This window comes from Habropoda laboriosa, unplaced genomic scaffold (assembly GCF_001263275.1).
Source record: "Habropoda laboriosa isolate 0110345459 unplaced genomic scaffold, ASM126327v1 scaffold153, whole genome shotgun sequence".
Lineage (NCBI taxonomy): Eukaryota > Metazoa > Arthropoda > Insecta > Hymenoptera > Apidae > Habropoda > Habropoda laboriosa.
The window spans coordinates 449,157-476,146 of NW_017100272.1; the positions used below are offsets into that span (position 1 = coordinate 449,157).

At 43.9% G+C, this 26,990-nt stretch overlaps 2 protein-coding genes across 2 annotated transcripts in view; both read right to left on the reverse strand.

Moving 5' to 3' along the window:
- The window catches only part of LOC108573527, a 65,515-nt gene extending 51,628 nt beyond the window's left edge, over window positions 1-13,887 (reverse strand). Inside the window, exons 1-2 of the mRNA XM_017935987.1 lie at window positions 13,832-13,887; window positions 7,871-7,873 (exon numbers count right to left, since the gene is read on the reverse strand). The gene's annotated coding sequence lies outside the window, so the exon portion shown is untranslated. The remainder of the gene's footprint in view (window positions 1-7,870; window positions 7,874-13,831) is intronic.
- The window catches only part of LOC108573519 (ankyrin repeat domain-containing protein SOWAHC), a 144,125-nt gene that overhangs the window by 28,176 nt on the left and 88,959 nt on the right, over window positions 1-26,990 (reverse strand). The gene's annotated exons all lie outside the window — the stretch shown is intronic.

Consider the following 26,990-nt stretch of genomic DNA (forward strand, 5'->3'; position numbering starts at 1 on the left):
TCTTGGTTTCGAATTAAGGAGACTGATAACGAACGACCGATTTATCAGTCCGAACTGAACTGGAAATGGAGACACGTCACATTCAATTACTGTTCTTTATTGTACGGAGAGAAGTGTTTGTGTTCCTTTTTATTTAAATGCGTGGGATCTAATGTAACGTGAGATGTAATTCAAAGTTTTATGCGAAATTTATCATTTTTGCCCAATTCATTCCTTCCAGACAGTGTCTGCAACCAACACTACCTATATTCTCCAGAAACAAGAGAAAATACGGAATAAAAAGACACTACTAAATTATTAAATCGATGATTTCCCTCTTCGCCGGTGAACCGGAAGGACAAAACAGTACACCATGTACCAGAATCAGAAACGTGAGTCAAGAGCGCAGAATGTCGATGAAAAAGAAGTGGATGTCTATCTCAGCTCTCTCAGAACGAAACAAAGTTAGCCGATATCTGAGCACCGATCGAAAAGATCCGTTCGCCTAGCGTATACGCCTCCGATCGATGGAAAAGTCACGATAGTCGCGTAGTTTCTCTATCGAGATTGACATTTAGATTGCGCAGCGCATGAATTGTCATGCGATCTCTAGCTAGGTCTCCCTCTAATAGGCTCTATTAGCATGAAACGGTGTAATCGGTTCGCATGCACACACCCGTTCGAAAAAAAGCAAAAAGAAAAAAACCACCGTCGTCGAGCTACCTTTACTCCTACCTGCCTCTCTTCATTATGCGCGCGGACCGCGACGCGTCGTTAGAATAATACCGAGTCGGTAATGCGCTAAACGTCTTCGTGGAGACGCGCATAATAAAGTGGACGGCGATGCAGCACCTGCGTCGCTTCGTCTAATTATTCGGCCGGTTTTTTAACTCGCGGCGATTTATATCGAGCAATTAGCCCCGGCTGTAGCGCTAATTGGAGTGAGACCGCGTACGTGCGCCTGGACTACGGTACTGATAAACACCGACTATCCTCGTTAGTGCTTCGCGTGGGGTCTCTTTCAGCTGGTTCACTCACGGCCAAACTTTTCCCAACCTGTCCAACTCTCGTGTAATTTCAGCGGGAATTCCGATGGTTTTCACCTGGTGAACGAGGTGAACGAGCCAAGGGTTAGGCGAATTTCATGGCGAAGAAATTGATCGATAGCTGGTGGAAGGCTGTCGAAAAGTAGGAAGAAATTGAAATGCAAGGGTGTCAAAGGGAAGGTTCCCCGAGGGGATAGGAATACAGGGCGAGGGAAGGAAATCCGTATTCCTCGTGTGAAAACATAAATTAAAATAGGCGAGAGGTGGGGTTGTATCAATCAACGTCTGGCAGGTAGCGAAGGGAGGCGCGAAGATGCCTCGTCATTAACCGGGAACGGGCCACTTTCCGGGGAACCCTCCGCGTCAGAAACGGGCAATTTACTGCTCGAGAACGAAACTGCTTCTAAACACCTTGCACCGATCTATACGAACGACGTTTTCTCGTTCTGTGGACCACTCGTTACGCGGTTTTAACGATTCCTGTGTAAAATTATATTGGGTTCTTTTTGAAGATGTAACTTTCATGCTCGAATTACGAAGTTCAGAGTAAACCTCGAATTTTAACGAGATTCAGACACAACACAGACTATTTTTATCAAAAATTGCATTTAAGACGCCTGATCGCTCATTTTTGCAAGATCTTCTTGGGTGTATTTAGGATATACAATAAGTCCTTCGATAAACATGATCTCAGGTTCCTAAGATAAAAGATAATAGCAAGCATCGATAAAAAACTGAATCAGGTGGCTCGACCATATAAGTCTTAATTGCAAATTGCATTGAAGTCTATTCGAACACTGCTATACACTTCTGCAAACCATAAATGAATTTGCAAAAGACACCTGCTTTATCCATGCATCGGTATCGTCTCTACCCGTGAATGGCCGCGAACATCTTCATGCATATGCATATACGTACAGGGTATCCACAGGTATACCAAGCGAGGGAAAAGAAAAGAGGGCAGCATAGGGGTCCAGTTGCGCGGCACTCGGAGATCTCCCGTGGCAGATATAGCGCCGGCCCCTAAACATCCACCATTATATTAAATTGTGTATATTTCCCTTCATAATTACTCGAATTATACGCATTATGTAAATCGGTATGTTAATGCACCGGCCTCCACCTTCCTCCTGTTCCCACCCTCTTCCTACACCCCTGGCCCCTCGTTTCCCTCCCCTCTTGGTCGGCTGTTCACCGAGGCTGTTTCACCTCGCGCCATCGCGGTTCTTCGCCAACGCTCTCGACCGCCACGCTACCAGGAGGATTACAGCAATTTCGTTTAAGCGCGCGCTAAATGTTACTTTACGCGCTTTTTATTCAGCCGGCATCCGGTCGCGAGGATACGCGCCCAGCTTTTGCTAGATCGTGGCCCGCTTAACGCGCGTCTCTATTTACATAATATCTCCTGGGAGAGAAAGAGAGTTAGTGAGTTAGTGAGAGTTAGTGAGTAAATGAGTGAGAGAGTGAGTGAGTGAAAGTTAGTGAGCGAGAGAGTGAGTGAGTGAGTGAGTTAAAGTTAGTCGAGTGAGAGAGAGAGTGAGTGAGTGAAAGTTAGTGAGCGAGAGAGTGAGTGAGTGAGTTAAAGTTAGTCGAGTGAGAGAGTGAGTGAGTGTGAGAGTTAGTGAGTAAATGAGTGAGTGAGTGAGTGAGTGAGTTAAAGTTAGTCGAGTGGGAGAGTGAGTGAGTGTGAGAGTTAGTGAGTAAATGAGTGAGTGAAAGCTAGTGAGTGAGAGAGTTAGTAAGTGAGTGAGGGAGTTAGTGGGAGAGTGGGTGAGTGTGTGTGAAAGTGAGTGATTGAAAGAGTTAGTGAGTGAGTGTGAGAGTTAGTAACTGAATGAGCGAGTGAGAGTTAGAGAGTAAATGAGTTAGCGTGTGTGAGAGTTAGTGAGTGAGTGATTCGGTGACTGAGTGGGTGATAGTTAATGATTAAGTGTGTGAGTGAGTTAGTGAGTAAATAAGTGACTGAGCGAGCGAGAGAAAGAGGGAATGTCTTCTCACGGCGGTAAGCGCAAACGTTCAGGTCAACAGGCAGACACATTCTGGGCGTGAAAATCTCTGCTAAGTGGAATCGCTTTCAAGGAAAATCGTATTCCTCGAACGAACTCTCCTCGACGATCGCTTACCCTCGTTTCACGGAAAATTATCAGCCCTCGTTAACATATCTCCTATCCTTCTTATTCGCAAGATATATTCTTAGGCATTGATGGAACATCTGCCACCGTCGCGCCACTACTGGTTTCTCCCTTTCGATATATTCAACGCGTAAAAAGTTCACTCCTCTCGTACGGGGCACTTAAATATCGGCAGGACGAGGTTGCCGCTCTATTTACATAATATTTCGCGAGATCGATATCGGAGGGCAGAGATTGCGCCGCCTTAATAAGCCAGCCCCGAACGAAATTAGGAACCCGAAGCCATTCGCGCGAGCTCCTATCGACGTTACCGCCGCGAAAAACATGGAGGCCTGGACGCGCAGAATATCAACCGGCGATCGACAGATAAGTGCGATCTCCGTTATTAGCGATAGGCATCGATTCGTAAAGAGCAAATCGACAACCTCTAATCGAAGCCGCTCGAGAACCTGCCGATACGGCTTGCGCTTCTACGGTGTTTTCGACCGACTCTTAGCGCCGTCCAGACGTCCGTCCCTCGGTAATTTCGTGTAAACACGATGTCGTACAACGCTTTATAGTGTCGCGTGGTTTTGTAACCGGGAGTTTTAAACATTGGGTGTGGTTACGTAGAACGCTGCGAAGTACTTAGTAATGAAAGGTGTCGATGTTGTACGGTTTATCAAGGTAGCACAACGTGTTCTTGTAAAGGACACATTTTAATGGAGTGCAGTGTCTTCTTCATTGCGCCTGTTTGCTTCCAGTGGTCATTTTCTCCACACGAACGGACGTTGTTTCTGAGAAATTTTGTCCCATTTGAGATTATTAATTCTCCCGAGACAGGGTTCTTTAGGTATTTTTGTTGAAATCTTCCGCGTCTACTCTGCCGTAATTAAGTCATCGGATAGAAATTGTATCACTTGTATGATAAAAAGAGCGCGTCAAGTGATCATTTTCTTAATATATGTTATTCTAAGAAATTTTCAAGATGGGATTCATTAGCAATTTTTCTGATCAATAATCTTCGACATCTACTCAACCATACTTCAGACAAGTTTTCACTAGGATAAAAGAAGCTTTGAACACTGTATCATAGTTTCTCACAAAAATCAAAATTTAAGACCAAATTTCCAGCGAATAAAAATAGTTAATTGTAAGAAAAGGTTCGAAACATTTACTTAATTTCAAGGATCGAAGCATGTTCGATTGACACGTCAAGATGCTCGTCACGCTGTCGAATCAAACAACGATATTATTAACGACAAGGTTCTCGTTTTTCGGCAGGAAGGCCGTGGAGCAATTACCAAGTAATCCGTGGCCACATTACCGTCGCCAATTATCGAATGGACGATTCGACGGAGCCCACGGTGGCAAACGATCCCAGGCGACTCTCAATCAACTGAGAGCGCGGTGGACGATGACGATCGACTGCAATTTCGATGATGATACAGAATTATCCAGCGCGAAGGGATCAACCGGACCCCGAACACCGTGGCCACTCTGCACTTTCGAGAGAGTGCTTCATGCGAGGATCGCTCTTTTGCACCTTGGAACGTCTTCGACAATGGTTTTCGTACGCTTCGTGAGATTGCACCGTATAGCGATGGGCGTTTGAATCGTAATTTCGAAGCGAGTGGAAGTTTTTTAGTACGGTGAAAATTCGAATCACTTTGAACCTAATTTTGAACTCTTGAAAGACTTGGATCTTGAGTCTTGAGAGGTCTTGAGTCTTTAAAGTTCCGAATCTTGAGTCTCTAGAGTCTTGATAAATCTTGAGTTTTTACAGTTTCAAATATTGAGTCTTTGAAGTCTTGAATTTTGAGTCTTTAAAGTTCCGAATCTTGAGTCTCTAGAGTCTTGATAAATCTTGAGTTTTTAAAGTTTCAAATATTGAGTCTTTGAAGTCTTCAATTTTGAGTCTTTAAAGTTCCGAATCTTGAGTCTTTAAAGTTTCGAGTCTTGAGTCTTCAAAGTCTTGAATCTTGAGTCCTTAAAGTTTTGAATGTTGAATCCTTAAAGTCTTGATAAGTCTTCAATTTTGAGTCTTTAAAGTTTCAAGTCATGAGTCTTTAAAGTCTTGAATTTTGAGTTTTTGAAGTTCCAAATCTTGAGTCTTTAGAGTCTTGATAAGTCTTGAATCTTGACTCTTTAAAGCTCTGAATTTTGAGCCTTTAAAGTCTTGAATATTGAGTCTTTGAAGTTCCGAATTTTGAGTCCTTAAAGTCTTGAATCTTGAGTCTTAATAGTCCTCGAGTCTCCGAAGCTCCTATAGGTCTTCCAACTCTACTTGGGCTTTCCCCTATTAAACCTTTCAAGACTCTGAAACCTATCAAGACTTACGCTTCGATACTTATCAGAACTTTCCAGTATAAAATCATGTTCGAAGTGCTTCACAGCCCATCGTTATACACACATAGGAAAATACGCGTACGAGACTCGCAGGACAGAGAGTTTCCTACATAAGCGAGGCTTTATTACAAGTGCAGGGGACTGCGAGGGGCTAGAAGGACGATCACGGATCCGCGGGCGAACTTCGTTACGGACCTGTGTGATTTTCCATGCAAATTGAGTTGTTCGCCTGTCATTATGCTAATAAAAATAATGACGCGTCGCAGTACATACGGGTAATGCAGCTGCTGTAATGAACCACGGCGTCGGAGGTCCTCGCACCACCGTTGAAATCGTGACACTTGGACGTTTCTGTGCTGTTCTCAATCATAAACAGCTGGTCTTGCTAAACGAGAAAGTATTTCGTACTTCTGATTGTCGCCATTATTATACACCGCGCAATCCTACGTTGTTTATCTTCCTTATCCAATGATGAATCGTTGAAATGACAAGGGGGAAAAGTGGTTAAGTGACATCTGTCCGGTTAATTAGTTCGAGGAACGATCACACAACACGGTGTGTATAGAGGTAAAAAACAAGTTGATGATACGTTTGTTCTCGAAACGAAATCGTGAAACTTGTTGTGTGGGATAATGACAGGGACACGACTATTTTATACATAAGGGAATTCATAGTTCCATTCAGCGTGGATAAACGCGAGGGACTGCTACTCGTTTAAAACAAAAAAAAAGAAAGAAAGAATGAAAATAACGAGGTGGGATGATGGTAATTATCGCGAACGATACTAATAATTATTTTGTTAGCCATTTGCTTCCAGAGGAACGTTAACACGTTCTCTCCCTTGCCCCCTGGAATAACGAACACGCAAGAAATTAGCCGTAATAAAGATATCCCTTCTTGTGTTCACGCTTGAACTTGCGCGCGAACCTCTTGTACTACACGAGACGCTAATTACTTTTTAAATTCATGCGACAGTAAAAGAGGCTTTTGATGCACCGCGCTAATCTAAAATGTTTCTGCGACAGGACTGTGGTAGGTAGAGATCTTCATTTCCTTCCCTTTTCGAGCAGGATGAAATCTTTTAATTAGATAATTTGCAACGAGTGGGAAGAGCTGAGAGTGGAATCGTTCATTGTGAAATTCAAACACGAACCATTCGTGCAGTTGACGACTGTTTTTTGTTCACCAAATTTCAGAATGTTTTATTTTCAAAGCTTTAACAGCCGAACTAATCAACCAGAGTCCACTACACTTCAACATAACAAACATCTCATTTCCTTTTCCACATTGTAAGAGTACACTTCCAATCGATACATTTCTGTTCACTAAATTTCAGAATTCCACAATCTGAAAACTTCAACACAACAAACATCTCATTTCCTTTTCCATACCTTAAGAGTACACTTCCCATGGATACATTTCTATTCACCAAATTTGAGAATTTCTCTTTCTGGAAACTTCAACACTACGAATATCTCAACTGCAAACATTTCCTTTCCTCATATTCGAAGAGTACACTTCCAATTGATACATTTCTATTCACCAAATGTTAGAATTCCACACTCTCAAAGCTCCAACATCACAAACCTCTCAACTGAAAACATTTCCCTTCTCCATATTCCAAGAGTACACTTCCCATCGATACATTTCTATTCACCAACTTTCAGAGTTCCACACTCTCAAAGCTTCAACACCACGAATATCTCAACTGCAAACATTTCCCTTTCCAATACTCCAAGGATACACTTCCCATCGATTCATTTCTATTCACCAAATATTACAATTCCACACTCTCAAAGCTTCAACACCAGAAACCTCTCAACTGAAAACATTTCTCCTTCCAATACTCCAAGAATACACTTCCCACCGATTCAACCTCCAACCAAATCAACCATACCCGACTCTACACTTCCACAAACGAGCAGCTTCTCCAAAGCATAGACGGGGAGGATCACCAAACGTCTCGTGGTTTCTCACAAAAAAAAAAAGAAAAAGAAGCGGCACTCGTCACCGGGTGGTGGTGCATCGTGGGAGTGATTGCGGAAACGTCTGACGGCGGTGCCGCCGCGTTACGTGCGTGCATAATGCATATCGCGTGACTCCGTCACGGATCCGGACAGTTACAACGTGTACACGCGTAACAATATCGCGTATCGGGTGGAATCTCTCCTCCCCGGCCCTTCTCCATCTCGCCCGCCCGCCGACGTCTGGCATTTTAATCGAAGAGCCGCGAGGGAGAAATGGATTGCCGGCGGAACGCGTAGCCTCGCGGTCGGGCCAGCGTAACGAGCGTATTATAAAATGGAGGCCTCCCCAATGCCACAGTCCCATGACTTTTCCTCGAACCTATTCGCGCCACTATTCTACAGTAACGTGCATACATACGTACTACCCGTACTTGCACGTCCATCGCGGAAACCCTCGCTTGGTAATTAGAGACGCGTCACGATTACGTTATCCTGTTATGGATCTGCGTTTCATAACGAGGCCACTGGATTGCTTTTTCACTATGCTGTACGTTTTAGCAGGAACTCGTTTCCGAACCATCACCCCTAGCGAGGGTGGCAACAAGATTCCTGTCGACGATGGAGACACGCGTTTCCGAGATTCACGTTCTTCATCGCGTGTACACACAGAGTGTCCCAAAAGGAGGCTACCTAAATATCTCTTTTTGCTTTTTAATATCATCAAAAAACTTTAAAATCGCAATTAAAATGATTTCGAAGGATGAATAATGTAGAAGAAAAATTTGGTAAGACTTTTGGAGATTGTAGTTCTCACTGACTATGAGTGGAGAAAGAAATGATTAATATGGGTACTAAATTCCATGCTTTCTCTGTAAAATGTACTTCTGTATGAACAGAAGAATCGGTCGAGGCTATATTAGACAACAGAAGGCACTTTTTATTCTTATTGTTGTAACTTTTTAACGAATAATTTATTCCAAGTCTTGGATAATGTGGCATATCGAGAGAAATTTATGCATATGGCTTCAGCCACCATATTTTTCATTTAATGTGAGACACTTAAATCGAACTTTTGATTAGAGGTGCAAAGAACGAAGTTGTCACCTGAATCCTTTACATTTCTTTCTGTGGCGACACTCGAAGACTAATCAAGAAACACGATCTACGTTCATATCAGTCAATTTCTCTCAGTTTTATATCGAAATGGAAGGAAGACAGATCGAACATCTCCAGCAAACACGTTTCAAAAAGATCACTTCACTTCACGACTAAATCCTCTTTGAAACTTTCCATTTCCCGACTAAATCCTCTGTTTCTTCACCACCCTGTACACAAGAAGGATTCGCTGGCTTGGTTTCTTCCGTTTCAAAACGTTGTTGCACGGTTGAACATTGTAACGCGTGTATAATTTATACGGTGGCCGTTTTCTATCGGAAAAAGGGATCGCTTATCAATGGCGCCGCATCGAACGTGTATTCTTCTAGCGTGTTAGTTGTTAGTTGTAATTAGGCTTGGTTATTAAAGTACCTGTGGCGCCTGTGTGTACCATAACGAACGTCGTGAGACTTCACGAGGAAAAGCAGCGAGGGAAAGGGCGGAAGAACGAGGAGGAATAGAAGATTGAATAGAAAATTCGGAGCGGAGAGGGATGGAATACACACGCGAGCGGAAAAACTGGCGGGCCAAGGCAGGGCACGCCTGCTGTTTTACGAGCTGCAGCTTCAGCACGTCGGCCAATTACACCTTCCACGGTTAGGCGGTTCCTCCGTCTTAACGGGCAGTTAGTGCCAACATAAATGTCCCTGCTGCACGCTTTTAATTGCCCGCTTATAGCGGCCGCCCGCGATATACCGGGGCGACGGTGAAAAAAACGGCAAGGTCGCGGGCTCGAGAGGCCGAGACGTAGCGAGGCCGCGTGATTCTTGTTTCACAAATTGCCCGGACGCGTTCGTGTTACGAGAAAAAGTCTGTTGACGTGCCGCGCGAATATCGAGCGGGAGAAACGGCGAATTTGAGAATCGACCGTGAGGTGAGACTTTTCGATGCTGTGACACTGTTCTGTGAGATTAACTTGAAGAAACGATGAAAGGGAAATCTCATTCTGCTATGGTAGGAGAAAATTGGCAAAATTTGGGTGTTTAATATATTTCTTTCTGACAAGCAATCAGAGGGCCAAGAAAATTTTATAGAGAATTACTGTAGTCAAGTATCATACTTTGGAAAATTACAAAAATTAAAACGTTTTATTTTTATGCACTATAACTAGTATGTATTAAAAGAAATATATCAGTTTCAAAATATTCTGTTTTTCAATATCCTTATATATATAATAAATCAACTATGCAAAAATAACTTTAAAAATCTAAATTTTCTCCGACTAGCTGGTAGTCTAACCAGAGAAATGTGCCGATCGCAAAGGGTTAAGGGGAGTTTGCACAATTAGGTTCTCTTCTTTGAGGATTAGTAGAAGCCTCGTGGCTTCATCCTTGACGTACGGAACACTGAATGCAACTTTCTTTGGATTTTGGATGAGTATGAAGTTCATTGCAAAATTTACAAGTTCCTCTGAGAACGAGCTTTACCTTTGTCACTTAAAAAATTGATCAATAAAGTGAAGAGTAGAAGTCCCAAAGAAAAGTATCATCTTCCTCCTTAGTATTTGTACGAGTCTCATGCACTCACGATTGAATTTAGTTTCCATTTTTCAGCCACATATCAGAGGTCTTATCACAGAGAAACGAGCGATACCCAGATTTCACCCTGCTCTTTCCATCTACATTCGATAAAGCAAACCTGTCACCAAACCGTGAACGATGGCCTGCATGTAAATACTCGCCACCCAAAAATGTTAATTATCAATCAACCTGCTAATTACCAATCCATACTCCCCGTCGCACACACCACCGATGCTCAACGTCCATCCTTATCTTTTACACCTCGAATCCACGATTTCTTATTACCCCACCACCCACACACCACGCTCACCACCAGCCGATTACGAAGATCGATGAAGTCGACGACAAGTTCTCGCCTGGCTGACCAATCGATCAACATTCACGATCTTCATACCCGGTTGTGTATCAGAGCCCGAGCGTGGAACCCACTCGACCGCACTCTTCTTTCTCCACCGTCGAAACCAATAAGAGAGAGAAAAAAAAAAGAACCAAACTGAGACGTCCACCGGAGCTCATTAACATCCCGGTTGGACACGCGTTCGCGCGTTCCCTTCGCGGATCCGCGATCGCGCCAATATATTTTAATTAATGATTACGCCGTAAATATCGTTTATCGGCGCGGTAAGTCAGCCGCTGCCCCGCCGGAGGATATAACATTCGTTTTCGGATGGGATCGCGTGGGTGTGACATCGGTTTCTGCGGAGCGGAGAGACGAAGACGTAGAAAGAGAGAGAAACACTGGGAGGAGAGAGGGACGGAGAGACCGGTGAGCGAAAAAGGGTACCGTGGGCTCAGGTGGCCCCCATGGCCGATAACTCTCCTCGCCCCGAAATAGGAATACTTGAAATTCGGTTATTAATTTGGTTTCACGGCCCGACGGGGCGCTGGCGACCCCCTCGTGCGTGTCAGCCCGGGGTTGGGCCCTTCCTGCCTCGCCCTTGGGACTCTCCCTTGAGACAATGGCCGCCCGCGGTGCCCGATGTCTCCGACGACGTCTCAGGACCCCCGCCGTGGCACGCATGCCCGCCGTTTTACTGCTATAGAGACGTCAGATATCCGTCCCGTCATTTCGTATTCCTGCCCTCCGGGCCCATGCCGCAGGGCCCCTCTCTCGTGGTCCGTGCGTGTCCGAGCCACGATTTTTCTGTACGACGCGTGAAACCACTGTCGATAGGGATTACAGAAGACGCGGGGGGAATGTGGAATGATGCTTCGCGCTTGGGAGAAATTATTTTTCGCAGAAGGAAATTTTTTCTTTTTCGAATTAACAGGTATGATACGCTTGGACTTCTTTACTGGACGAATGAAACCTTTGTTGGCGGGGATGTGTGTCTAATCATGCCTGATTTGGGTTTCGTTAACTTTTTGGGAAGACGAAATTTTTTTAAACGAAGATTAGGAGAAACTTGGAAATTTGAGCGACGATTTTTTTGTTGGACATGTGAAAGGACTGCTGATAGGAATTGTGGAAGATCTTTGGATTTCCTTACTTTCTTGGGAGGACGACATTTTTTCATGCGACAAACTTGGAAGCCTAATCAGTGATTTTTCTGTGGGGCACGTGAAACCACCGTCGATAGGAATTATCGAAGATGCAGAGAAACTATGAAACGATACTTAGCTCGTATTCAATTACAAAATTTCATAACATTTCAACAAAATCTGAATGTGTCAAATCCCGTCTCTCCCAAGAAAGAAAACAATCGCCACAGCCAACGTCCCTCTCCAAAGATACCGATCTACACGATTAGAAAGCGATCGTAAAGAAATGATCCCGGAGGATAATTCGGGGACCGGTAGAAGGATCGCGAGGAGGACGGTTCATTATGCAATCTGGCGCGGTAATCTCGCGGCTACGCGGTGTCCCTCGATAGAGATCTGCCGCTTAATTGAGACTTAACCGCGGGCCTCGATCCCGCGATTATGCCGTCGTTGCCGTATGAGAAGACACACGCGTGCGCTCTCTTGGTTTTACTCGATCGTCTCGACGAGATCGAGACCACGTCGCGCTCTTCACGACACACAAACCCAACCTGTAGAGAGTCTCGGGAGTCTTGGAGAGCGCCGTACGAAAAAGGAGCTCGCGCTGGATTTATCGTGATGCATCGGGATACTGACAAGAACAGCTGTGCACGCGGGGCCCGCAGCTCTCGCAGCGGGAACGTAACCGCCGCGGGAAACAAACGTACGATAACGATCCACGTGTTTTGCGCCGCGTATGATGTTATTGTCGCGATTGATCGCAATTTTCAGATGAGAAACGCGCCGCTGATTTATCGCGATCGTTACATAGTGCTAGAGAGCGCCGATACACGCGAGCAGGCCTTTTCAAGACGCCTCGAAACCGATCGCGTGTTCTACCCTCCGTTTCGTAAAACGGTCCGCGGAATCTTGTGTAGGAAGGGGTTTCACGTACGATTATTGCCGGGTTCGTCGAAAAGTTTTCGCTCGCGTTTGCAACTCGCGAGGCATTTGAACGTTGCTTTTGATACGGTGTGTATAGTTGGCGAAAGAAATATAGCGAAGAAGTAAATCGATGCAGCGACATTCAGAATCGAATTTTTCAAAGCTGAAGCATACTTCTGTATTTTCAACTTATACAGCAGTTCAACTACTTGTGTAGTCAAATTTATGTATATAAGTCGTTTTCTACGTTGGGTTTCGACAAGTTAAGTATAGTCGGTGGAAGGAATATAGGCAGAGATTTTCGATAGTAGAAACTTTTCCTTTTTTAATTCGGATTGAGTTAAAGTTAAAGAATATTTCTGTAGCCCTGATTTAGGTTTCCAGTCCTTATTTTCTTAGGTGTGTGTCGATTCACTGGACCGAACGTGTAAACTTCGACACCTGACCGATTTTACAATTATCCCATCGACTATACTTCAAGTGTCTGCAATGTCCCGAGTGATTTCATCGAGATTCTTTTCGATTAAAGCTTAAATTCGATCGTTGTCAACTTTTGTGTGAGAAACCCTTGCAGAGTGTGAAGCGTCTTTGACAGCAAAATTTCCTTAATTTTGAAAACCAATATTGCCATACTCTATTATTCCCAGCACTGCAAATATTTTTTTTCTTTTTCGCTTTGCGCCGAGTTTGTATCCTTGCGTTATTAATACAGCACAATGCGTCAAAAATGCATCTTATTTTAGCACAAAAAACACAACCAATCGTTGCACTCTTCTTTTTCAAATGTCAGATCGAAACGTCTACCTTCAAATTTTATTTTCACTCGTCGAATCATTCGCATATCCACTCTCGGTATTATAACACAAACGCAGCATCGCAAATAGAAGAAGAACACTTTTGAACCAGGCCAATACAATTACTATTATTATTACCAAAGTAATTAGTTGCTCGTTTCTTCTTGGACGCTTTTCACGGCGGTTTCGTGGCTAGCTCGTTACGCGACCAGAGAATTCAATAAGTAGGTTCGTTCACGCGATCCACGGGGCCATCTTGGACTCGGTTCTCGCACGGAAATGATCGATTCGTGCCGGTAAACGCTCGTTCCCCAGCGTTTTTGTTTGTTCACCGTACGGACAAAGTGTTCGTTCGCCGCAGATCTCCGCGTGGATATCGTGTGTACGCGTGTTTGCATACCTGAATCGTGTACACGTTACTCTCCGGGCTCGGAAGGAAAAGGGCGACGCTTAACGACGCGCCTCGACCTCGTTCGAGAATGTTCAAATTTCAATGCTACTTACGCCCTGAATTCCGCATCGCAGCAAGTTTCCAAAGCATTGCACGGGTTCGCCGAAGATGGTCCATATGAAACACAAAGCAGATATTAAACGTGCTCCGATTAGCTCCCAGATGCACCGTTCACCGAACGAAAGGATTTCTTAAAAGAACGAAAAAGCAGTGTGAAGAAGCTCTAGCATAGAATATTGGAAATGTTTCGACGTAAAAGGGTTTCTTGATTCAATTGAGTGAACAGAGAGATCTCAATCAACGCGCTGCTACAGTTCAAGCCACGGAGAAAAATATCGAAGCGTGTAAATTGTTCCCAGGCTGAGAGAAATTCCCGTGAAGAAGTGCAACGTCAGGGTAAGCGTAACTTAAATCATGGACAATGTGTTAATTAGAAATTCAACGTCTTTTGTGACGAGATTTGAAGAAGAAACGGAGAAGTTGGCGGCGTGCTTGTAACCGTGAAGCGCCGAATTTTCGAACGGACCGTGTGCGCTCCACTTTTTACCTGGCCAAACCAATCCGAACTCGAAGATCGCGGTGCAGTTCAGAATAAGCGAAACGCGATACGCGCGAGACTTTTTTTCGGTGTGGGCCAGAGTGGCCCAGCGGTCCCCGCGACGGGAAAAGAAACCAGTTCGTTCATGCTAACTGCCGGTGCAACTGGGCCTGCTACGTTCTTCTGCCGCTACTTTGCAGCATTTCGTGACACGTAATGCCTGGTTCACACTGGGAAGAATTGCTCGCGAATAGATCGCAAGCAGAACACAAGTAGGGACAGAGTTGAGCTCGCGGGCAATTCGCGGGCAGAACATGAGAACTGGCAGAATTGAGTGCGCGAGCATGAATGCAAGCACTCGCAGAGTTAAGCTCGCGAACAGTTCACGCGTGGAATCTGAGCACTCACAGAGTTAAGCTCGCGAAGATTTCACGCGTGGAATCTAAGCACTCACAGAGTTAAGCTTGCCAAAAGTTCACGCGTGGAATCTGAGCACTCACAGAATTAAGCTCATGAAGATTTCACGTGTAAAATTTGAGATTTCACGCGTGGAATCTAAGTACTCGCAGAGTTAAGCTCGCGAACAGTTCACGCGTGGAATCTAAGCACTCGCAGAGTTCAGCTCGCGAAGATTTCACGCGTGGAATCTAAGCACTCACAGAGTTAAGCTTGCCAACAGTTCACGCGTGGAATCTGAGCACTCACAGAATTAAGCTCATGAAGATTTCACGTGTAAAATTTAAGTACTCGCAGAGTTAAGCTTGCCAACAGTTCACGCGTGGAATCTAAGCACTCGCAGAGTTCAGCTCGCGGAGATTTCACGCGTGGAATCTAAGCACTCACAGAGTTAAGCTTGCCAACAGTTCACGCGTGGAATCTGAGCACTCACAGAATTAAACTCGTGAAGATTTCACGTGTAAAATTTAAGTACTCGCAGAGTTAAGCTCGCGAAGATTTCACGCATGGAATCTAAGCACTCGCAGTGCAAAGCTCGCGAACAGGAACTTTTAATATATATTCTCCTCAGTTCACAGAGTTAAGCTTGCCAACAGTTCACGCGTGGAATCTAAGCACTCGCAGAATTAAGCTCGCGAAGATTTCACGCGTGGAATCTAAGCACTCGCAGAGTTAAGCTCGCGAAGATTTCACGCGTGGAATCTAAGCACTCGCAGTGCAAAGCTCGCGAACAGGAACTTTTAATATATATTCTCCTCAGCGAAAAATGTTCCCAATTTAGCGACGAGTTCACTGCTCACGAAAGTATCCAAACTTCCAGCAATCATACCTCACGATCTGTTCGCGAACATCTCGCGAACACCAGCGTGAACTCGGCATAATAAGCGATACTCACGGATGTCGGATCCTGGAGGGACGAGATGTAATCCCGGTCGTCACATGAAACAGAAAAAGCACACGGTGGAAACCACCGGTTAAAAAGGGACAACGAAAAAAAGGGAAAAAAAAAGAGGATTAATAAGAAAAGTAACGCGATGTTGTAAGGAAATTCGATCGATGCTACTCAATGAACCGTTTTATTTTCAATTTCGCGGATCTCCATTCCTCCGTCTCTCTCTCAACATCCACACGACCCGCTTTCCATCTTCCCGCGTTCCTATATTATACATCGCCGGTGAAACGCGGCCGATTAGGCCTGGGTCCTCTCCTCGATCAGCCAGGTGAGTACACGATCGACGAAACGATCACTCGCGTCCAAGAGAAAAGAGAGTGGCCAGCAACAGCACATTATGCAGGAATAATAATTGGATTGTAATCGTTGGACGGGACGGAAGCAGCCGCTTTTCTGCCCCCGTGCTACGTGCATAATGACCGCGCGCCAGTTTCAAAGTATAAAGACGTTCCAAGCTCCTCTTCGGCTCGACAATTTGTTATGCATACCTCGCATGGACGAAAATTGCGTTTAATTCGCCGCTGCTTACCGCCGGCTCGATCCATTCGGCCCCGGCAAAGAACGACCGAGACTTCAATCGATACAACCGGTGTGTGGTAAAGGGAGCGAGTGAGAGGCAGGTAAGGGAACGCATAAATGTAGATGTTCCATTTAAAAAGCCATTTTCGCGTGTTTAGCATAATACGTAATCGCGCGAATCGCTCGAATTATTCCGCGATCCCGTCGCCACACGGGCTTATATCGGCGCGTCCGAACCGAACCGAGGAGTCGTTAACCATCCACGAAACGATCCGCCACTGAGAGAGAGGGCTTTTAGCCGGTGAAAAAAGCCTTGTTCGAGATCGGTTCGTGATCGCGTTCCCAGAACACAATTTATACACCGATCGAAAACGAGCTCGCGCCAAGAATATGATCTCCTCTATCCTTCCTTTGCCTTCGTCATCATCCTCCTCCCTGATCAGGATGCGTCGATCGTTGCTCTTTTGATAAATTATCAACCGAAGATATCGCTCGTCAACCGCAGAGAGGATACGATGTTACCAAGACGAGGATATACACGGGACAAGAAGATTTTACGAGGACACTGGTATCGCGAAATAATTATGCTGTAAAGCGTCCTAATAATTTATCGGACAGGAATAGCCGGTAAATGATCAAGGTGAATTTGCATTCTTCCCTCGTTATGTTTCGCGTGCAATCAACTCGGGATTTTTAGTGCTGTTTAAGATGTACCCGATCACTCGGGATATGTTATTCCTCAAATTCACACGTGAGCATGTTGCAGAGAATGTAATCTCGGGAATCTGTGAAAGAGTTGTAGGATGCTTTCGTTGCGTGCACCGATCGTTTTGTGATTCTTCCTTTTTTCCAAATATTTCGTACATTCACCGGCGAGCTTTTCAAATCGTTACTTCGCAAAATTGCTTGGTATTTTCTGAGAAAGTGAGGTTGTCACTAATTGTGCTAATTTCTTCTAATTTTTATCTCGTTTCTAGAGATAAGTATTTATCGATTTTCGATTCCTCGGCAATTTTATTTCGACGATTTCCACGACACGTCAATCTTAATAAATTCTCTCTTCGCAAATTTTTGCACCATTTTCTGAATAATTATTTCACCGATCAAACGAGCCGGTCGTATTCTCGACTATTAACGAAGAAGATGACTATTAATTCCTGATTCCTCGGAACCTGTACAATTACACGAGAATTTTTCAATCAGGAATTCGTCTATTTTTACCACGGTCCTTTATAATAATCTCGAAGAATTTCGCATTAAGAATTCTAATTAACCAGTATCTTGGAGCGGACAAGTATCGGAACCGCTCGGAACAGGACTCGCAGTTTGTGGAAAACAGAGAGTTTCGATTGGAGCGAAAACGCGGACAAGAGTCGGCGGGGACAATTTGAACTGGGGATCCGTTTGTTTATAAACCCTCAAAATGTTCCTGCGGCGGTGCGTTTTCGGTGACACGGAGTCCCGTGGACGAGGAAACGAGCTGCGGTTTTCCGACTCGGCCACGCCAGAGCAACTCCTGTTCCGTTTAAATATTCCATCGCGGAACCGGTACCAGAGGCGATCCCGTTTCCGCGCGCGCGTTTCAATCGCTTCTCCCCCCCTGCCGGCCCGGTAAACGTCCGCGTAATTCGTAAACGGGCCAGCCCAGCAGAGCGCCAATCCCCTTTACTCTTCCCCGAAACGGACAGTTTTACCGCCTTTCGACAATTCCGCCTCGCCCCGGCCCCGCGGAAAAAATCACCACCTCGAAAAACCGAGGAGAGAGAGAGAGAATTTTATTGCCTGACCGCCTGCTACACGCGCCGCTCCAAAAGTGCCAGCTGGAGTTGTTCTCCTCTTCTCGTCCTTGTTCCATTTTTACTTCGTTTTTTTTTTCCCAGGTTTTGTTTGGTTTGAAGAATTTTTATGGGGACGTTGAAGACATTCGGGTAATTTTTGTTTAACTGTCGTGCGGGTATTGAAGAGTGTGTAAGAGATTGCTACTTTGTGTTGGAAGAGTAGCGAGAGGATTGATTTTTGTATTTTAGTGATCGCGAAGGGAATTTAAAGAGGTATCACAAAGTTGAGATAAAAAAATTTCAGGAATTATTAATTCGTAATAGATTGCTACTTTGTGTTGGAAGGATAGTAAGAGGATTGATTTCTGTATTTTAGTGATCGCGAAGGGAATTTAAAGAGGTATCACAAAGTTGAGATAAAAAAATTTCAGGAATTATTAATAAGTAATAGATTGCTACTTTGTGTTGGAAGGATAGTAAGAGGATTGATTTCTGTATTTTAGTGATGTTATAACAGGTATTACAAAGTTGAGATAAAAGAAATTTCAAGAATTATTAATTTGTAGTAGATTGCTACTTTGTGTTGGAAGAATAATAAGAGGATTGATTTCTGTATTTTAGTGATCGCGAAGGGAATTTAAAGAGGTATCACAAAGTTGAGATAAAAAAATTTCAGGAATTATTAATTCGTAATAGATTGCTACTTTGTGTTGGAAGGATAGTAAGAGGATTGATTTCTATATTTTAGTGATGTTATAACAGACATTACAAAGTTGTGATAAAAGAAATTTCAAGAATTATTAATTCGTAGTAGATTGCTACTTTGTGTTGGAAGGATAGTAAGAGGATTGATTTCTATATTTTAGTGATGTTATAACAGACATTACAAAGTTGTGATAAAAGAAATTTCAAGAATTATTAATTCGTAATAGATTGCTACTTTGTGTTGGAAGGATAGTAAGAGGATTGATTTCTGTATTTTAGTGATATTATAACAGGTATTACAAAGTTGAGATAAAAAAAATTTCAGGAATTATTAATTTGTAATAGATTGTTACTTTGTGTTGGAAGAATAATAAGAGGATTGATTTCTGTATTTTAGTGATCGCGAAGGGAATTTAAAGAGGCATCACAAAGTTGAGATAAAAAAATTTCAGGAATTATTAATTTATAATAGATTGCTACTTTGTGTTCGAAGGATAGTAAGAGGATTGATTTCTATATTTTAGTGATGTTATAACAGGTATTACAAAGTTGAGATAAAAAAAATTTCAGGAATTATTAATTCGTAATAGATTGCTACTTTGTGTTGGAAGGATAGTAAGAGGATTGATTTCTATATTTTAGTGATGTTATAACAGGTATTACAAAGTTGAGATAAAAGAAATTTCAAGAATTATTAATTTGTAGTAGATTGCTACTTTGTGTTGGAAGAATAACAACAAGGATTAATTTCTGTATTTTAGTGATCGTGAAGGGAACCTAAACAGTTCATTACAAAGTTAAGATAAAAAAATTGCAGGAACTATTAATTTGTAGTAGATTGCTACTTTGTGTTGGAAGAATAACAACAAGGATTAATTTCTGTATTTTAGTGATCGTGAAGGGAACCTAAACAGTTCATTACAAAGTTAAGATAAAAAAATTGCAGGAACTATTAATTTGTAGTAGATCGCTACTTTGTGCTGGAAGATTAAGGAAAGGTAATGGGAGTAATTTCTGTATTTTAGTGATCGGTGAAGCAAATCTAAACAGTTCATTACAAAACTAAGATAAAACAAATTTCAAGAATTAATTTTGAGATAAAGTGAATTGTTTTTATGTGAAAGAGCGTCACCCAAATTAAAATTGAAATTATGCTATTTAACAATGTCACGATTCAAAATAGGACTGTTTTAAGTAAAATTGTGCTATTTAACAAAATAGGGCTGTTTCAACCCTTTCCTTATTAGCAAGCAATACACATAAACAGTATTTTATCAGAGACCCTCAAAGCTCAAAGATTATTAACTAAATTATAAGAGAAAAGCAAACTTTTCTTCATTGCTAAATGGTTGAGATAATTGATAACTTTCTACCTCAAAAAATTTCAAGCCTATTTCCTGAAAAATTTACTTTCGTTGGCAGTGTTACTCTTCTACCCAGCCGACGATATATTTTACTACACAACGGGTGTCCCGATACTCCCGACTTCCTCCTTACACCTCTCCTCAAATACTCCCAGTCCACCCAAAAAATTTCATAATTCTTATTAAACATAATACCACCTTCCCCAGCCGTAGAATTACCGCGGTGCAACATAGTTGCATGACTGAAGTTCATCAGCGATACGTCAATCAAAAGCGAGAAGAGAGGAATTCGAAGGAGTCGGTATAAACGTTTCAGAACCGGATGTCGAGGATCGAGGCTGCAACGAGAGCGTTTGCCCGACTTTATAAAGAGCAGAGGGCCGCCATGAAACGAGCGAAAGAGAGGAGGAGGAGGAGGAGGTTGGAGGAAAAGGGGAGAGAGAACCCGGAGCGGTTCGCCGCAAGATCAGGCAGGCTCCCAGCGGAATTTTAACTTTTAATAATAAAGCGAGGGAGTCTCGAGTTGTTAGGTTATGATAGGGGCAAGAGGAGGAGGAGGAGGAGAGGAAGAGAACGGTGGAGGTGAATTAAAGGCGGTAGGAGGCTACGCTCTTGTCCCCGTCCCTCTTGGCCAGGGCAAACCGCAGCACAGGCACCGCCGCCACCGCGTAATTGGCCGGCTCTCACTTGCCGCCGCTCGTTCGATTGATTATTATTTTTGCGCGGGCTGACCCACCTGACCCCGTTCGCCTCGATCCGCCGCTCGATCATCGCTCGATCTCATCATTAAGGGGACCCCGAAACCCCCGCCGCCGAGCCCGGTGGACACACCGCTTCCTCCACGCACCAATTATTATCGAATTACTCGAAGGGAACGCGTGACCGTTCTCCGATCATCCGACATTTGACGTCCTTATTACGCCGGAGAAGACCGTGGAGGGAAGTAATCGACGGTGACATGTTATTCTCGATCAGATGGAGATTCGTGGATGGAAGTGAATTTTTTTTTAATGTTTCTTGAGGAGTATTTAAGGTGTTCCGCGTTTGATGATTTGTAGGTAGCTTAGATTGAGAGGGGATTAATTGAAAATGAATTTGTATTGAAGTTTCGAAGAATTGTTGAAATAACAACTATTATTGTTGATGACCTTTTGGTATTTTTGTGGTAGAAACTGGGTGGGTTTAAATCAGATGTGAATCCAGTCGGAAGGAATTCATTTCTACACCTGATAACTGAGATTGCGAGACTTCGTCGCTGCTTAGAGTGTATCAATGAATGGTATAGTTGATGGAAGGGATGTAGAGAGGTCGAAAAATAATCTAAACTTCTTTCGTTACAGTATACAGGGTGTTTCAGCTAAATATCTCCTTTCTTTTTAACCATATGAGAATACCAATATGACAATTATTACCGTGCAAGGATATCACACAGCTTTAAGTAGAAATTTTGGCCTTGGGTGTTTGCTACATCATAATGCTTGAACTTGCGACCTCAATAGTGACGAACTCCATAAAATAAAATCGATCAAATTTATTTTACAACCTTTGATACTAAAATAGGAAGAATATCAAAGAGTAGAGTTAATCATTTTGCCTTCTTAGTAGCTCACATCGCTTCCACCGACTGTACATTTTCGTTTTACCCACTAAACACCTCAACTTCCTTCAGCAACAACTAAATTTTTGCTACAAAATCCTACATTCTGCTTGTACCACATCCAGCAGTCTCAAATTTTCACAAAACCCGTACAAACTTTTAATAACAATTAATAACAGGTACTTCTAACTTGAACAACATCAAAGGGTACTATAATACTTATTCCATATCTTTCACGATTCGAAGTACCATGCCACCGAGTGATTACACAGACGCGATATTTCACACGAGACTAATCGTTCGCCTGCATGCAAATGTCAGAAAACGCTCGGAGAGCACACGGCCACGGTGAACGGGCTCTGCCTAAAGTTCGAGGGGCGCGCAGCCAGCACCTTTAATGAACCTCTCACGCGCGTTACATACTTTGGACATAAGAGAACTTATTCGCCCGGCTGGCTGGTTGGCCGGTGGCTGGCTATTATCTTTATACACCTCGACCCAGCTGACCTTAATACGTCGATCGCTGCCGCTCCGCGGATCATGTTATTAAACCGCTTGATCTCATGGACAAAGGTTGCGCGGGGTAATCGAGAAATCCGGCGGGAACCTCACTTTCGGAACGATCCGCGTTCCCTGGAACCTCAAACAAATTAATATTCTGCGCTTCCTTTTCCGATCGATCCGGCCTTTCAAATTCAATTCGCCGCGGACACGCGAGCTCTACCATTTACTTTGTGTGATTCGGGTGAGAGAGAGGGAGAGATCTTGAAAGGGAGAAAAGAAGAGAAGAGAGGTCGTGAATACGCTAATCGGACTACGCTAAGCCAGGGAAGAGGTCGTAAACGGCAACGCCTCCTCTTTTTCACACCACCGAGCGAAGGATAATTCGATTCACGTGGGAGGACTCGAGTAACGAGCCAGGAGAAACCCCCGGCTAGCCTAGGAGGAACACAACGAGCCGTATAAATAAAAAGTCAACGAACGAGATTCCACTCCGTGGAGAACTTCCTGCGACCGTGTTGCACGATGATAATTGCGTTTTGCCGCGGCGTTAACTTGCTGGTTACACGCGTCTCTTCCACCCGGAGACTTTATTTAACTGAAGAGTATTTTTTTTTTTTTTAATGGAGAAGCTTGCTGTAATGGTATCTTTTCCGGAGTTAATTCGCCAACTTGCGCTGAAAGAGGAACGTAAAATAATTGTAGGTCTATGTATAAAAAGTGTCCTCAACACGAACCACGCGACCGATCACCCCCACCGTTGACTTGCATCGCTTCTATCTACCTGCCAATAAGGGTTCGCGAAAGAAGCCTTTTTCTAGGAAAGGCGTTGATTGTCCCTTTTTCCGAATTAGCAGCTACAAAAACATGTATAAAGGTAGCTTTCGCAAGCCCGAAAGCAGAATATGTACGGAGAGAATCATTCATATTAAAAAAAACCGAACAACGTAGTTTAACCTAAAACTAAACAACCAATAGGGAAACATCCATCGTGATATCTTCCAACCGAGAAATAAGATCACGGTAACAAACAAGTGTCCTTGAAAACTTAAAAGAAAAATCGACTGATAAAAAGTTTGCTACAGTCATCTTGAAGGCCACTTTGGTCTCGAAAAATCAATTGGTCCACTAATAAATTTTAATCGACGACAAAGATATCAACTTACGAAGATATGGACTATCAGCGGAATGTGACAGAGTCTCTCAGCTTAATTTTTCCTAATTTTCTGATTTCCAAATTTTTTCGCGATTCCACAAAGAGGAAGTCGAACGAAAAGAAACTTTATGGGGCGAATCTGGACTACAAGACAAATACGGCAGAATCTCCCAGCTTAAGCTCTCCCAAATTTCTAATTTTTTAATTTCTTCGTATGCGATTCCACAAATTCCTCTGAATCTTAACTATTGTATAAGGCAAAACTGACAGAATCTCGCAGCCTAATTTCTCCTAATTTCCCCTAATCTTCGAATTTTTATTCATGTATCCTGAAATAAATTTATGAACAGAGATACCAAATTATGATTTTCAAAAATATCGTACTTCCTATTTAAACATTTTTTCAACTCTGCCTCTCTACTTCTCCAACGACCCTCGCGCTCCAAAATTACCAGTCTCCCAACAGATCCTCGAACAAGCGTGTTAAATATAAGAGTAATCGAAAAACGTATGTTGCGCCCGGTGATTTACGCGGGGCTGCATCGCGAGCATGCAGCGTGCCAGATCGATATCCGGGCGACCGATAAGGTTGAATTTATCGCGTGGATCTAGCGCGAGGACGTGGTGTGCTTGCCCTGGCTTCTTCTCCTCAACCTAGGCACGGCCGTTTAAAGTAAATTATTCCAAATAAATGAGCGTATCCCTCCACTGTGTCTACATCCCGGAGACATTCGTTTACTCTTAATTAATGATCCGCCGGCAAGACGGCCGGATTAATTGCGCGCAATCAGATCGCGGTAATTAATTACTTCGTGTGTTCGGGGCCACTTTATTTCGCCGTCGAACCGATCCAAGGAGAAGAAGAAGCGCGCGCGCGGAACTGAAATTGCACTGTAAGCAACAGGAGTAGCCACACAGCAACCAGCAGCAAACCATTGCTGCTCCTGCTGCTGCTTGGAAATATTCAAGGTAACGTACGCGCGTCGTGCACGAGTCTCAGACCTGCTGCTGCTAGCTGCTGTACAGCTGCCTTCTCGACGAAGAGTCGATTAATCGACCTGGCTGGGGGCAACGAGAGATCGTTCCTTCGCCGATTGGCCGGCCTCGTTAACCGGTTCCAGACAAATGCAGATAGAGACGCTACAAATTACAATGGTGTCGGTGTAATTGATCGAATCGCGGTGGAACTTCGGATTACGCGATCACTATGGGATCATTCTTCGGCAGAACACGTCTTCTGTGTATAACACAACACAGAATACTGAGAAATTATATTTTCCCGCTAGGATCCCACTAAGCGATCATTCTTCGGCAAATACATCTTCTTTATAACATAACAGAGAATATTGGGAAATTATTCTTTCTTTTCTTTTTACAGATTTTATATTGTACATTTAAGCGTAGCCTTCCCTTCGAATATAAACACGAGAAGAAAAATGGTAATAACGTCACACGGTGTCAAGCGACTAGGAGAAGATGCTTTATGACACACGAGAGACTCGAGGAGACAGAAAGGTCTTTACGAAACGTCTCGCCTTATTCTTCCACCTAGGAAAACTTTCGCAGGTACGGTATAAGGTAAAAGGCTCTTTCTTCGCGTACCATCCGACACGAAAACCTCGCCGAAAGAAACAGCAATAAAACATACCCCGGTATTCTTTATTCAAAAATTCCATCGAAATCTCCTCGTTCAACTGCAGGATCGCCGAACTTTTCGCCGGTTACAGGCAATGCGTCTCGTCCGAGACACGTGGAGATTTAAAGGGACACGCGAACACGTGTGGCAACGCTAACAAATTCTAGAGACCAACGGTATGATAGGCGGCCGAGCAGCGCACGTTGTTGGTCGTTAGTCGCCCAAGTGGACACAAAGGGAGAGGCTGCTATTAAGATAACGGTTAGCGACCATTAATAAGACTAATCTGACGAATCGTCGGAAAGTGGAGGAAAGGTTAAGCTATCGGTCCCCGCTTCGTTGAAAGAACGCGAAATAGAGTCGACCAGAGAGGCATAGATTACACATGTACAATAGAAAGCGGTGTGTACGTATGTGTGTGCGCGTGATGAACGATCGCCTCGAGTTCGCGAATCTTATCGGCCGAACCACGAGATAGCGAGACTCGCTGAGGTCGTAGGTCAGCTTAGCACACGCCCACGCGTGTCTGAGGAGAGAATCGTGTGAACTTTCGCGGTGGAACAGGTACGAAGAAAGAGGAGGAAGAGAGAGAAGGTTTTCGTAAGAGAGCCAGGTTATAATTACGCGGTAGCATGGAAAACTGTTGAATGGAAAATTGCGTCGCGATCGGGGCTACGGCAGAGAGAGTAAGTAACGTGTCCCTTATTAGAAGCGCGTTCCAACTTCGCGTGGGTAAAGAAGAAAATGGCCGCGACGTAATTACGTCTTCAATTATACGAGGGCCGTTGTAACGGCGGCGAGCGATTCGTATCGGCACACAACGGCTTTCTCTAAACGAAATGTTCCTCGGCGCTGTGCGCGGCTGATTGCTGGGAATGAAAGACGAGGGGACAGCTACCGTCAAAGTCGGATCTCTCACGCTTTCGTTCTTAATGGCGACCGCCCTATCGTACGTGCCCGATCGTACGCTCTAACATCTCTGGAATAATAGGGTGGTTACGATTCTGATAGGAGTTTCTTTGTTCTTAGCACACTTTTCTAACGTGGGCGCGTATCGTCAAGATTTTTAATCAGGCTGTGACAACGTCCTCGACGATATCGTAATATAAATTGTGGTAGATTTAGAGGAAAGGTGGGAAAGTTGTATGAAAATGGAAAAAAAGAGAGGTGGAAGCATTGGTTGGTTAACCCTTTCGTTGCTGCAAGGCGAATAATTGACCCTTTGAGGTCCTTCGTCGAGTTCGACTCGATATAGGAGATTTTGCCTTCAGATATTGCACAATCGTAAATTATAAATTACAAACGATAACATTATACTGAAACTTAGAATTTGATATCTACTGTTACGCTGAAATATTGAAACAAAGGCAAACTACACGATACTGAACACTACGAAACCGAATACGATACTAACTGAACTATTCGGACTGCAAGGGGTTAAAGGACCCGAAGAATCGAAACGAAGAAATTTCCTTTCTCCAGAATACTTGAAAAAAAAAATAATTTCACAGACGCGGTAAAAATCGTATCGAGCCGAGGAACCCCGGAAAATTGGCGGAAACAAAGTTGGCCGGGGCAGCAACGATTAATTATTCCCCGGCTAATCAGCGTTTCGGTCCGCCTTCAAGAGATCAATTGGCCGCTTGCGCCGATATCCCCGGTGGTTTTCATCGACGAGGGGGTCCCGGGTCGGGAGAGCCGAGCGCAGCGTAACCGACACGTTTCATCGGCGAACGAACCCAAAAACACGTTCCTTTGTGCGGATACAATCGGGTGGCTGGGCCACCACCCCCGGCGGAATAATTTCAGTTTCGTCGCTCGAACGAACGAACGAGAGCATCGTACTCTCCCTCCTCCCTCTCATCCCTCTCCCTGTTTATCGTTTCCCTCTCGTCGTCCCTTGCCACGCTATTTCTCGCTGCCTCCACAACCCTGTCCTCTCTCCCACTACATCCCGTGCGTGCCCGTGGGCGGATCCTGGATGGACCTAATAAATTGTTTGTTGTAATT